We start from the raw sequence: 14,417 nt of genomic DNA, 5'->3' as shown, positions 1-14,417 counted from the left end.
CCCCGCGTCGGGCTCTGGGCTGATGGCTCAGAGCCTGGAGACTGCTTCCGATTCTGTGTCTCCCTCTCTCTCTGCCCCTCCCCCATTCATGCTCTGTCTCTCTCTGTCTCAAAAATAAATAAACATTAAAAAAAATTTTTTTAAATTTCAACCATCCCAAAACTTCCATACATAGCCTCTTCTTTTCTTGCTCCATTCTTCTTAACAATATGAATCAGAGGTACTTCTCATCAACAAACAGTTTACGTATTTGCTTTTTTCAAATAATCTCTCTCCTTGAACTAGAATATAAACTTGCTGAGGGCAGGGATTTTTGTTTTGTTCATTGCTATATCTCCAGTATTTCATCTAGTGCCTGGCATACATTATAGATGCTCAATAAACATTTATTGAATTAATTAATTAGAAGACTCTATTTAAAAATTTAAGTTTTTTATTGGATTGTCTTTACCACTACAAAGGGCATTGATCACATATCAGCCAGGATATACCAAGTTGTACAGCAGGAACAAGAAAACTGAGATCTTCGTGGCTTTACACAGCAAAAAGTTTATTCTTTTCTCATGCCAAGTGTCTGCTGTGGGTCAGCAAGGGGTCCTGCTTGCTGTGGTTACTTGGGCTTCATCTCAGCACATGCTCCCACAGTCAGAAAGGCAGGAAGACAGAACAAGGTGAGGGACACATGGCTCTACAAGCTTCTGCCCAGAAGTAACACACATTACCTCTGTTCATATTTCATTATCCAGAGCAAGACACGAGGTCGAGTCTGACTTCAGGAGGAGAGGAGGTAAAATCCTACCTTATGTCCAGAGTGAGATTGGTGAAGGGCCCAAATGGCTACCCCAGTCCAGAAGAACACAGTAAACCCCTCCTCATCTGTACATACTTCTCTCCTTCCCTGCAGCCTTCCGAGTTCTTCCTATCCCATCGTTTCCTAAAGCCCCTTCAATACAATTCTCCTTTCTTCAAGGAATGCCCCTCTCCAGCCCTACCTCTTCCCTCAACACACATACTTATCATTCGCTGGATTTTGCATCATGGAAGCCAAGGGCCCGGTTCTGCAAAGCTGGCCTCCACGGAGGGTTGGTGGGGGTAACTAGGCTGGCAAAGAGAGAACCTTGTCAGCAGGCTGACTGAAGGGCCAGGCTAGAAAAGCTTATAAGTTATGAAGCTTTGTCCAGTAGCACAGGCACATGGCATCCTGCCCACCAGATAGAGCACAGTGCTGGCTGATTTCCACATGGCTGAAACCAAGATTTTAGTGATCAGAGGAAGATCCAGCCCTTTGGCATTCTGTTTCTTAAAAAAAAAAAAGTTAGATTTAGACTATTTTTCAAAATGTATGGAATCTGTAATAGCTAACAAGACTATTTGGCTAACAGTCCCTGACTACTCCTTTTACTAGAGATTTATTATGTCCATAATTTTGTGAATACTTACATCTTCATTCACCATACTAGTAAATTTGTACTGAGTATCTACTATATGTCAGGTACATAGCAAACAAGACAAAGATCCTTGCCCTCGAGGAGGTTAAATTCTATGAGGGGCAACGGTAAGTGAGATAAATGAGTAGATGCCATGGTGTTGGAAGGTGAAAGTGACACAGGACAAGCGGAGGCAGAGCAGAGGAAGGGGGCCCTGGAACGTGGCTGTAGGCTGATCTGTTGTTCCAGGACTTGGCAAACAAAGTCACCGTGCAGGAAGGTGATGTGAGAGTCTGGTAAGCTGTCGGGTCACCTGTAGCCCCGGCAAGCGGAACGGAGAGCTAGTGTCGCAGGGACGCTGTGGGTGGCTCTCATCACCCCCTGGCCGGGGGACCACTGCTTCTTTTTATCCTCTTCTTTTTAGAGTGATGAAAATAGAATGGGTTCTCCATTTTCCTCACCTTTCACTCATCTCTCACTGGGACCATTCCAGGAACTTCTGGGTAATGTGAGGGAGAGGAGCTAAAAGTTGCCTCTGGACCCACTTCAAGGAAATGTCACTGAAACCCCAGAATTCATCCCACTTCAGTGAGCAGGTACCCCTGTCTCCAAGGAGCTGAGCAGGCAGCAACTTTCCAACCTATCTGATTAAACAAATACAAGAGAAGACCACATTTGGCAGCAACAAAGGATTAAAAATCCCTCCATGATTATCTTGGGCCAAATCTAAAGAAGGAATCTGCATTCATCCTGATAACACGTTAAAGTTCAGTGGCTGAAAAATCTGCAGAACAAGTTGGGTCTCGGTGTGGAAGGGGCAGGGAAGGAGCATGCATTCGCTCTGCCAACGAGGAGGAAAAAAATTTTAACGAGGGCAAGATAAGAGCCAGACGTGTGGAAATATTTCTCTTTGAGGATATTCTTTGTACCAATTACTCTTCAAAGATATCACGTTAGCATTTTTGGCACAACTTGACAATTAAATTAGACGAATGGTTTTCAATGTTTTTGCATTTGATGTGCCTGAAACTCTTCTTAATGCTAACATTTTCAGCCCGTCACACACATTCTTAAAACTCTGGCAAGTTGCATAAACACTGATTTCAATTAAGTCGAGAATTTAAAAACATTTCGCTATTCATCTCTTTTTTTAAAATGGCATGACAAGTAATTAATTGGGCTTGAGCATCACTTTGTGGTGCCCAAAGTTTGGGGATAGAAAGAAACAAGAGCTAATAAATTTCTACTTTTAGACGATGACTTCCAAGATGGCTTCACGACTTCTATTCAGTGACTCTCCTTTCCTCCCACGTATCGATGGTGCCTTGAATGACCCCTTCTGCCTTTCAATTTCATGCTCCCAAATGGTCCTTGTCCTGGTCTGTTGTCGCTGTTGGTTGCCCAGGAGAGGAGGAGAATGCTGTGCCGGACATTGGAAAGGAGCAGTAATAACAGTGTGGTCAGAATGTGAACCTCAGCCAGGGGAGAAGCAAATTCCAGTTCTAATATCTAGGGTTATAGTTTCCCACTTGCTGATGTGACAATGTAACTTGACGAGATAATGACTTCCAGGTTGGTTCCAAATGGTCTGGGATTGGAAGGTGAATGTAGATGGAGGGCCAGGTGGAGTTGCAGCAGCCAGATGACGCATACATTGGAAGAGGTGGCTATTCTGCAGGACAGCTCTCCCAGGAGTTCAAAGAGTACTGACGATATTCTCTAGCTCACCACTGACATCCCAGGAAAAGAACAGATGGTCGATGGTCAGACAGGCCCTTGAGACTGGCATGTGATAAGGAAGTTCAAGGAAAACTCTGAAACCTTGGAGCTTCCCGTTTCTTCTCTGCCCTTCCCTTACTTCCGGTTTTTCCCCTAGCACGGGTCATTTTCTTTTCACTTTTGACATGTTCCAATTTTTAACCGGTTTAGAAGATTTTGATCAACATCAGTAATGAGAAGTGATGTTCACGCTCCATACCCATTCTCTGTGCAGAGGGCTCTTTCAGGTCATCAGCACTACTTACTTATGAAATTTCCCACAGAAACCTGCTCTTTCGTTTTTTAATCTCTCAACTCATTTGATACCAATCAGTAATCTGATGTCCTCTTCCTTGCTGGATTGAAAATTCTATGAGAACAGGGATCAGGTCAGTTTTGTGCACGATGTACCCCCAAACCCTAGCTGTATCCAACATGTCTTTTTATTCTGATGTTTTACATCAGGGTCCTTACTGACCCTAGGGAGACTTATCACCTGAGGGTCAGCTAGTTCTCAGAGATAATACATGACTTGGTGGCTTTCATACACAAACCAACTACCCTAACTACCCATGTCCCCTAACTACCTCCTTTATGGGGCACTCACAAGACTCTCAACACTCTAGGCTAATATTCTCTGCCCTAATCTCCCCAGGGCCAGGTACCTCTGCTTCCCAGTGACTGCCAAAGTTACTCAAACTAGCCAATCCTAAGCCTGTTTACCCTGCCTTCTCTTTCTTTTCCAATGAAAACCACAATAAAGGCTCTTGCCCACCTTCCCCTAATCCCCTCTGCCTCCTGACTGACCCTGGTGCATCCCTGTGTGGCCCTGTGTGGCATGGCCTGCCTCCTCTCCCTTGGAACTGTGAGTAGCAAACTATCTTTCCAATGAAAGTTGTCTCCTGATCTCTTGGCCTCACCATACCTGAAAAATAATAAAACCTGTATTTTAAAACCCTAGCATATTACCCAGCAGACAGTAGGTGCTCGACTACTATCTGCAGGAGACTGGCTGACTGAATAAGTAGAGGGGTCTTCCAGCCCTGCCTCGAAACTTAAAAGTCCCCCCAGATTCCCTGTCCATTGTTTCCTTGGGCTTCTTCCTTCTTCATACCAGGCCACCACCTTGGCCAAAATTCAGGTGGTCCCTCCCAAACCCAGGGGGTGCTGTTCTTCCTGCCACCTGCAGGGTTTGTGTGGCCCAGGAAGGCGAGCCTGGTGGCGTTGCTGGAGGGAGAGGGTGTTGGGACATGGAAGGGGCTTTTCTTGGCTGCCTGTCATCATGAGACATTCCAGCCAGCAAGGAGAACAAAGACAACAGCCAGGGAGCCTCGCCTTTTATGGTTCCGTCCTGGCAGCACTTCAGGAACAGCCAGAGAGTAGACTGGGGGCCAGGCAGGCCTTGTCGCCTCACTTATGTGCATCCTGGCTGCGGGTCCTCCAGCTAGAGGAACACCGCCGCAAGGGGCACAACGGTCTGAAAGTGAGAGTGTGGCTATTGAAGGGACACCATTCCTGGCATTAGCTTTCCTCATGCCCATCTCTGGCATCTCCCATAAACATCTGGGCAGGCATCAGAAAGAAATGAAGCACTTCCAGGCTGAAATGACACCAATGACCACTTTTTTTTTTTTTTTGTCCCCTGGGGATATTTGGAATCTTCTACAAAATAATACATCATGTTTATTGAGCAGTTACTACGTGCCAGGCACCATTCTGGGCACTTTGTGTGTATGAGGTCACAGTAACACTACAGTGGGGTATCACTATCCCCATTTTCACGGGGTTTGACTGGGGTAAAGGGACTTGCCCAAGTTCACACGGTGAGGATAGGGCCAGGTTTAAACTTGAGATACCTAGCTTCAAAATCTTTCCACCACACCACATGGCCTCCCTCTAACAGCGAAATTCTGTTAAGCATTAAAAAACCTCAGCTGGGTGGCCTTGTAGGGCCTCAGTTTCTCTCTCTCTACTGTAAAGAGGTTGCCCCAGATAATCTCACTAAAAATCTTTTTATGTTTTATTATTTTGACTCAATAAGTGACACTTATTTTTTTAAATTTTTTAAATGTTCATTTATTTTTTAGAGAGAGACAGAGCATGAGTGGGGTAGGAGCAGAGAAAGAGGGAGACACAGAATCCGAAGCAGGCTCCAGGCTCTGAGCCATCAGCACAGAGCCCAATGCGGGGCTTGAACCCAGAGACCGTGAGATCATGACCTGAGCCGAAGTCAGACGCTTACCGACTGAGCCACCCAGGTGCCCCAATAAGTGACACTTCTAAGCACTGCAGATTTCCTCTGGGAGCTAAAGAAGCTGCAGGGCATTTGAAGCCACTATCACCAGCTTTGTGACTTTGAGCAAGTGGCTCAACTTCTCTGAGACATAGAGAAGGGAACAAAGTAGTCTTGAAGCAGGTTTGACTCCAAAACCCCAAGCTCTTTTTTGAAGAATTCTCTACCTGTACCACTTCCTTCCTCACCAGTATTCCTGTCTCAAAGTAAATATTTCTGGAATGTGATAGAATTACAGGACCCAACACATAAAAGTGTGGGTAAGGAATGGGCTTTGATGTTAGACAGCCTGAATTTTACCTCCACCACTTACTAGGAAGTATTTAGCTTTCTCTGTGACTCAATTCTCTTATCTGCAAAATGGTCACTGACAATAGTCATTGTTCCATAGATTTCCCTGAGAATCGCCCGAGATGATGTATTTCGCATGGAGCTGGGCGGCAGGAGCACTTAGTAAATGTTAGTCATTAATATGATTGTTGAACTTTATGATTTACTCTCTTCTTTGAATGCCTGCCACATCTGGAATGATGATGTGAAGAGAGCAACAGATGGGAGGGCAATCAGGGCAGCCGGGTCCACAGCAGCCATCTGGTAGCGAGCTGGAAGGCGGCACCAAGAGGCAATGTCACGGCTAGTTGGAGGCAGGCTGTAAAAGGGAAGACTGGGGTAGCTAGAATGACCCATTGGGCTACCCCTTGTGTGATCCCTCACAATTATTACTTCCTCCATTTGCACAGCTAATGTCTGTCAGTCCCTCGGTCCTCTGCTTGCCCGAGTCAGCTGCCTGCACCTTCTTGAGCCCCCTGGGTCCCTGCCCCATCTTCACTCTGCGTGCATGCAGTTCAAGCATCCAGGAAGCCTGCCACAGGCCATCAGCCTCGGTAACAGTTGGTTCTGTCCACAAACTATGAATTTCCACAGTCTTAACATGCATAATTTTCCTACCTTTAAGGTTTTCTAAAAGGAGAATACAGTTTACATTTGCATTTACCACTTTTTAGCCCTATGGATAGAGCTCTGGAGAGTAGGTTCTGTTATTCCCATCTGACCAATGAGGAAACGGGTCCATACAGGTGAAATGACTTACCCAAGGCTTCAGTGCCAAAGGGCCTTAATTGAAACCCATGCCCAAAGGACTCCCAAACTCTTCCTGTTTTATGTACAACATTTGGTAGTGTTTCTCTCTCAAATCCCCTATGAAATCTTTGATAGGACCTTCTTTGCCAAAGTTGCTTGAGGAAATAGTGCAATAAAACAACATTTTCTCTCCTAAGTCATCTGGCCAATGCATGAACCTAAATAAAAGGATGCAGAGAATAGGCCATCCCATGGGTGACGAGCTTTCTGCTACTAGGTTATGTCCAAGAGGAGAATGATGCCCCATGATGGGGGTATCAAGAAAAATTCCTACGGCTTTGGGTCTGTCACCCACCAGCACATGACCTGGGGTGAATCACTGTGCCTCTCTGAACCTCCACTGGCTTCATATTCTGTATTATATGAAATGAGGGTAAGAGGCTTATAGAGTTGAGGATTCAAGATGTCTGCTGGGTGACACTCACAAGAGAGCTCAAATGACGGTGGCCTTGTTACCATGACTGTGATCATCGTGTCTGCTCCCTCAAGCCCCAAAGTCCCATAACTTCTCTTGAGAGAGTCAGAGACAGATGAACTATCACAAACACCCCCTTCTCCATGATAGAAAAACCACACACCAAAGGAGTGGTAACTTTTGGTTCCCTCTTCTGAGCTATTGGCTCATAAACAGTTGTTACTAAAGGAAAGGGCATTTCGGCATTGCAAAAGTACACTGATATATTCCTCAAAAATGTGTACACTTAAAATCCTTCAAGGGAGATAGATCTACATCGATATTTAGATATCTAATTTTACAGATGAGGAAACCAAGGCCCAGAGAGGTAAAGGGATGTGCCCAAGGGTGATGATGCAGCAGGACCTGAATCTAGGTCTGCTGGGCTCCAAGTACTTGCCCCTTGGCATTCTGTATGTCACCAACCTGAGGCTTCTTCCTAGCTCTAGAGCAGAAGCAGGAGATGGGCTTTCTCTTTTTAACTCTCAGCCAAGACGACAGGTAGTTAACCAGCTCTGAAGCAGGCCCATCTTGTGGGCCTTCCCACTGGCTGACATCCCTTTCAGTCACCTTATAGCTTCCGCGGACGATCTCTTCCTGGTTTCCTGTCCTACCGAACCATGCTGTAAAAGTACAGCTCCCAAGTGGTGACAAGCACAGTGACACAGCATCATGAGATGCTTGAGGGAGAATCTTCTAGGGGGTGATATCACACCCTCAGGGCCCCCTGGCCTTTTCTGAGCCCTATTTAGAGTCCCTAGACCATGGCTCTGCTCTCTCTGTCCAGAGGAGGGACTTATCACACTTGGTCCTAGACAGTTCAGGTGATAAAAGATCAAAAGGCAAGCCGAAGCCTGTGGCTTGCCAACAGGCTATTGTCTGCCCTGTCTCCAGAGCCGCCTTCCTTCCAGCCTTGGAGGCCAGCAAGCAGCCCCTCTTGCTTGAGGGTCACCTTCTCTTTCACAACTGATTTAAAAAAAATCCCCTCCTGCTCTTAATTGCACGCTGTGTGTTCAGATTTCCTGAAGTTCATGAACTGCTGTGAAATTTAAGACAAGTCTGCATTCCCACTGCATTGCTACTTTTTAATTCTAAATTCCACCCACCTCCCTAGGAAAAAAAGAAAAAAAAAAGCCAAGCTGAGTCAAAGAAAATTTATGCCAGTTGAAAGGAGAAGGCCAGCCCCAAATAATTCTACTAATAAAAGGGCAGTGAGAAACAGGGTAAAAATAATAAGGTTATATCCTCATAAAGTTCCTTTATTTGTGATTCCCAAGGTACTTGGGGAACACTAGCTCATCAGGGCAGGGTCCCAAATGTAGCATCTGCTCCCAGTGGTTGCCTCCATCGCTCCGGGGGTTCTATAAACACAGGATTGTAGCACTTGAGAGCCTTCGAGGTGGGTTGGTGGGAAGTGCAGACCAGAGGATTTTATAGCAGGAGAAAGAGGTGCCAAAAACCCTAAAGACTTCCCCATGGTCACCTGATGAGTCAGGCTGAACCCCAAACAGAGCCCAGGCACGGACTGCACTCTAGGCCTTGGAGAAGAACCCACTTTGCGGTGGCCACAGGCCATTAAGAGATGCTTTGTAATAAAAAGACCATGTCCTGGAGCACTTCATGGGGCCTCCACAGTCCTATGAAAGAGGCAGAGCGCCCCTCCCAAGCCACGGAGTGAAAGGAAACGGAGATTGGACAGAACATCAAGCATGAGTTAGGATGAAAACTTCAGAGCAGAGCTTTCCTAGGGCAAGCACTTGCTCAGGCCCCTGTTTGAGGCACTGGAGACGAAGGGGAACAAAGGAGACAGGGCCCACCTCAGGGAGCTTATCATCATCCAGGGGGAGCTTGTGGGTGAACAGCAGGCTCGAAACTAGTAAGACTGTGGGGAGTGCTGCAGTGGGCAGGAAGGGGGTCTGCCCACATAGGGCCAGCTCCTCTGAGCCGCGTCTCCCCCACCTGACCTCTGCGGTAACGGGGACCAGCTGATTTCCTGCAGTTCCTCTCACACCACACGACCGCCAGAGGGTGAGAACAACGCAGTCGCTCCCCTGTATCAAAGCCCTCTGCCGGGGCGCCTGCATGGCTCAGTCATTAAGGCTCTGACTCTTGATTTCAGTTCAGGTCATGATCTCGTGATTCATGAGTTCGAGCCCCACATCAGGCTCTGTGCTTACAGCTTGGTAGAGCCTGCTTGAGATTCTCTCTTTCCTCTCTCTGCCCCTCCCTCTCTCTCTCTCTCTCTCTCTCTCTCTCTCATTCTCTGTCTCTCAAAAATAAATAAATAAACATTAAAGAAAAGAGAAGAAAAGAAAAGCCCTCTGTGGTTGCTCCCAGCATGTGTACCAACATCCAAACTCCAGAGTCTGGCCCCTGCCTCTCTCCCAGACCTCTTCTCCTGCCATTTCCTTCCTACTTCATTATTCCAAGAACCCTGACCTGTGGCCTTCATACATGCTTCTCTCTGTACCAGGAAAGTTCTTGCCTCAGCTCTTTCCACAGTCCACATCCTCTCCATCATTCAGGGGTCTGCTCACCTGTCTCCTCCGAAAGGCCTTCATCTAGCTTCTTCTACAAAGTAGCCCGTGCAAGTTCCTCCCTATCATGTGACCCTGTTTTCTTTCCTTCAAGGCAATTGTCCCTTTCTGAAATACCCTCCTGTATTTGTTCACTTACACATCACCAATCTCCCTGTATTAGTTAGCTATTTAACAAACTGCCCCAAAACTCAGTGGCTTAAAATAGCAACCATTTATTATTGCTCATGCGTCTACAGGTCAACTGGATAATTCATTCGGTCCTGGCTGGGCTCATCCATGTGTCTACGGGGGTTTATTAGATATCTCTGCTGATCTTAGTTGGGCTGTTTCACATGTTTGGGGGTTGGCTGACTGTGACCTAGTATAGGGTGGTCTTGACTGGGACAACTCTGCTCTCCTCTAAATGGCCCCTGATCTACCACCAGGCTAGCATGGGCTTGTTTTCATGTGGCTAGGCAGAGTTCTGAGAGAGAGAGAGAGAGAGAGAGAGAGAGAGAGAGAGAGAGAGAAGCCACTCACAAGGCCTCTGAAGGCTTAGGCTCAGAACCGGCATATCATCATTTCTACCACACTTTGATGGCTAAAGAAAGTCTCAAGATGAGTCCAGATTCAAGAGGAGGTGCAACAGAATTCTACCTGTGTTTGGGAGGGGCTGCAAAACCACATTGCAGAGGGTACAGATATGTGGGTCCTGAAGAATGGGGATATTCTGGCAGTCGACCTACCATATTCTCCTTCTACAGTGTAAGTTCCATGAGACAAAGGGCCTCAGTGAGCACCTACCATGCACTATGCACAGATTTAACCATCCTCTTACAGCATATACATAGTTCACAATCTGGGTTTGGTGGGTTCATCGATTTTTTTAAAAAGTGGCACATACCCCCTTATGACACTGGATTCTGGGACAAGGTTGTGTTCTGGGCTAGACAAGTTACAACAGGCGTCTGCTGTATGGAGCTGTTCTACGCTGGGAGACATATCTGCCCCATGGGATACCAAAATCCACGTAATAACAGGTCATGTTATAATGAGGTTTCACTGCACATGCTTGCTCTCCATTTAAAAGACAGCAGGCCCTGCCAGCTCTTCCTCCAGCTGCTGGCTTCAGACCTCTCTTTCCAGAAGGATAAGAACTACCTGTCAAAACGCAAAGCTCTAACAATGAAATATACAGCGCATGCTGTGGGAAAGCCCTCGCTTTACTTCCACAGGCCGCAGCTGGTGTGCACGGCTGAAATGATTCATTCCTCCATCCAGCAAAACAAGTCCGTTTACAGGGTCTCCTAAACAGAACACATCCTCAACCTTTCACATGCTCTGCATTCGGCTCATGATTTAACCTCCTTGTTGTTGAAGAGCGGCAGACTCAGCGCTGGAACAGGAGACTTCTTCCTGCATTGCTCTCTGCTCCAAGGCAATATACTGTTACATTTCTAGGAAATCGGAATGTCTCTTAACCCCTGCTTCAAGTACCTACACATTCCATGCTGCGGTGCTTCATGTAATATCTCCACAGCAGTGGTCAGGGTTTCAAACAATACAGCCCACAGCTGCAGGGACACCGGAAGAAAAGTCAAAAGGTGATACAGTTTGGAGATGATTGTGCGTTTGAGAGGAGGCAAAAGGACCAAAGCAAGAAAGGTTTTTGCCACAAGTGCCAAGAGTGAATGTAAATGCCACTTGATAGCAAACCTAAGGGCACCTTTCTCTGGGGCAGCTTGAATCCTAGAGGGTTCCGTTTGGGGAAGGGGCAGTGCTGCTAGAGGCAAATAAGAAGGCTATCACTGGGCTGAGAACCCAAGGGCAAGAGACCTATTTCAGTCACAAGAAGAGCAACAGCTTTTCAATGTCAGGGAAATCTGGAAGAAAAGACGGAGGATGGAGACCAAAAGAGGCTGAATTAATTTCCTTTGGAAATCACTGCTTGGTTCAGGGGTCCTCAGGCTGTTACCTATTCCCATGAGAGCCTTGAAATCATTTCTCCAAATCAAAGGTGTTAATTGCTTTCATAAGGGCGCTGGCTGGAGCAGAATCCAAGAGCTTGGGGAGTGTGATTTTCTCATTTCTCTGGGCCTGAGCAATGCTTCAGTTCCTGAAGGTAAGCATCTTGACTGACTCTATATAGTTCTGATCCCTGAGATGCTTGTCCGCCTCAAACCTGCCCAGGGCATTACTGGTCCATTGGTTCATTACATACAGATTGAATACCCCTAATATATGCCATGTACTGTTCTAGGCAGAATGAACAAAACAACCCATATGCTTGCCTGCCTGGGACTTATAAACAAAAACTAGTGAAATACAACAGTATGTCTGATGATGATGAGTACCAGATAAAACAGGGAAGGGGGTGGAGTTTACTTTTAAATTGGGTGGTCAGATGAGGCTTCATTAAGTAGGTGACATCTGAATAAGGACTGGAATGAGGTGGTTGAGTGAGCCATGTGGTCATCTGGGGGAAGAGAATTACAGGCAGAGAGAATAAGCAGTGCAAAAGCCCTGGGGCAGTAGATGCCTGGCTTGTTTGAGAAATCTCTCTGAGGTCAATGGTGAAAGGGAGGATGGGGATGGGAAAGAGGACACATTGTAGAGGGACCTTGTGAGACACCAATTTAAGGATGTGCTCCTCTAACGAGGAGGCAGGGCTGAGTGATTCCTATCAACCCTCAAAGAAGTCAACTTCAGGATGAACAGTATAGAGGGGAAACAAAGGTACTATCAATCTTTCTCTTTTCAAATACTTGAGCCATCGTTTTCCCACTGCCCCTTCCTTTAAAAAGAAAGGTAAGTGTGTGAGAGAAAACAGAGTCTATAAAAATAGACATGCAATAATATCATTTAGTCCTGCCATGGGGCAAAAAGGTGAGATGTTTAGGGGTCATTCATCAGGGTGAGTTTATAGACTGTGTAACTTTGGTAAGACAGTAATTACACTGAAGGGTTGTTAACCCAGGGAAGTCACCCAGAGGTGGGGCTTTTAGACGTGTAAGCATAAGTCCTGCATGGCAGGAAAGGTGGCAAGGCATGAACAGAAGGCATTCAATGCTTGTGTCCAGCACTGTTTCCAAGTGAAAGTCAAGGTGACAGCAGACACAGCAGGGTTCCTGGCCAGTGCTCCCTGCATCCTCACTCCACGGGCTTCAGATAGCGCCTGTGGCCCTTCTGAGATGGTATACAACATTTCCTATGTGCTGCGTGCTTTTTCCTTGGAAAAGGGTCCAGAGCTTACCAGAAAATTTCATGACCTCCTCCAAAATGAAGAACCACTGACTTTGCATACAGCAATCTCTGTTCTTACTTCTAGGTCAGCAGATGACTCCCTGTGATCAGGGAGAGCATAGCCAACATCTTCATATTACAGGGGTCTTTATTCAGGGTCATGAGATGCACCATTTTAACCCAATACTCAAGAACTTGGATTGTCACATGCATGCTGTCCCCTCCTTTCTCCCAAATCCAACTGGCCCCAAGCATTGTCCAGTCATCCAACTGAACACAAACTCTTATTCACCTCCTGGCTGCACAATGCTGTTCCTGTTGCTTGGAACACTCTTCCATGCTTTTCATATAGCTGTCACACTTCACTCAAGTCTTAGCTAAAACAACATCTCCTGTAGGAGGCAATTAGACTAGGTTATGAACCCTGATAGCATCCTACATGTCCTTTGTCATATCCCATCAGAGTTTATCCTGAGCTCTGATTTCATAGAACCCTTCCCTGCTAGAATGTAAGCTCTGTGAGGGCAGGAAGTTGGACTCTCTCCCTCGGTACAGAACCTTGGATCTAGTAGGCACCCAATAGGTATTTCTAGATGAATGGATGGATAGGTATGCTGATCAATTACTCTTCTCAGAGAGGCCAGTTCTTCTGGACACCAACCTGCTCCCCTCCCCAACCAGTGGCCAGGCTCCACAGAATGGTCTACTACAATCTACAAAAGGTTGTTCTTACAGACCTGGGTAGTTACACCCAGAAGATGGCTATCAATCTTCTGTGGTAGAATATTGTTTTTAATTTTTTTAGTGTTTTTTTTTTTTTATTTTTGAAGAGATAGAGAGACAGAATGTCAGCAGGGGAGGTGCAGAGAGAGAGGGAGACACGGAAACCGAAGCAGGCTCCAGGCTCTGAGCTGTCAGCACAGAGCCCAACATGGGGCTCGAACTCACAGACTGTGAGATCATGACCTGAGCCAAAGTCGGACGCTTAACTGACTGAGCTACCCAGGTGCTCCGGTAGAATCTTTTTTAAAAAAAATTATTGATCTACCTCAAAAACTGAATTTTGCACAGTTGATTGATTCCCATTTCAGGTGAGTTTTTAAGCAAGCCCAAACTACTGGCTGCCTTTGGACCGTATCAGTCTTCACAACTCTATACGGCGGTCCTTCTGTAGGACTGCTAGCCCAGCCTTCCCATGCTGGAAGGAATAAATGCCGAGCATCATCTTGAGAGCATTTGTTAAAACAGACAGGATGACACAGGTGGCCTGAGTCCAAATGTAGACTCTATTACAAACCAGCTAAGGGCCTTGGAAGAACATCTAACATCTCTGAGCCTGTTTCCCTTGACTTAATTGACTCAATGTACCTCATGGTGGATAAGATTAGGGGCCTTCAGAAGCAAAGTCCTGAGTTTGAATTCTAACTCAACACCTGCCAGCTGAGTGGTCTTTCACAGGTTATGTAATCTTGTGAGCTTCAGTTTTATCATCTGGCAAGGTGGGACTAATAAAGGTTTATTGCAAAAATACCAACTGAGACTGAATAGAGTAAGTACTAACTAGTTATTGTACCAGTATCATT

General features: G+C 46.2%; 1 protein-coding gene across 7 annotated transcripts in view; it reads right to left on the bottom strand.

The window, feature by feature from the left end:
- The window catches only part of ERC2 (ELKS/RAB6-interacting/CAST family member 2), a 915,804-nt gene that overhangs the window by 62,887 nt on the left and 838,500 nt on the right, over positions 1–14,417 (bottom strand). The window lies entirely within an intron of this gene.

The sequence above is a fragment of the Acinonyx jubatus genome, chromosome A2 (assembly GCF_027475565.1).
Source record: "Acinonyx jubatus isolate Ajub_Pintada_27869175 chromosome A2, VMU_Ajub_asm_v1.0, whole genome shotgun sequence".
Classification (NCBI taxonomy): Eukaryota; Metazoa; Chordata; class Mammalia; order Carnivora; family Felidae; genus Acinonyx; species Acinonyx jubatus.
Note: the sequence above shows the minus strand (reverse complement) of the source record. Positions and strands in the feature narration are given on the sequence as shown.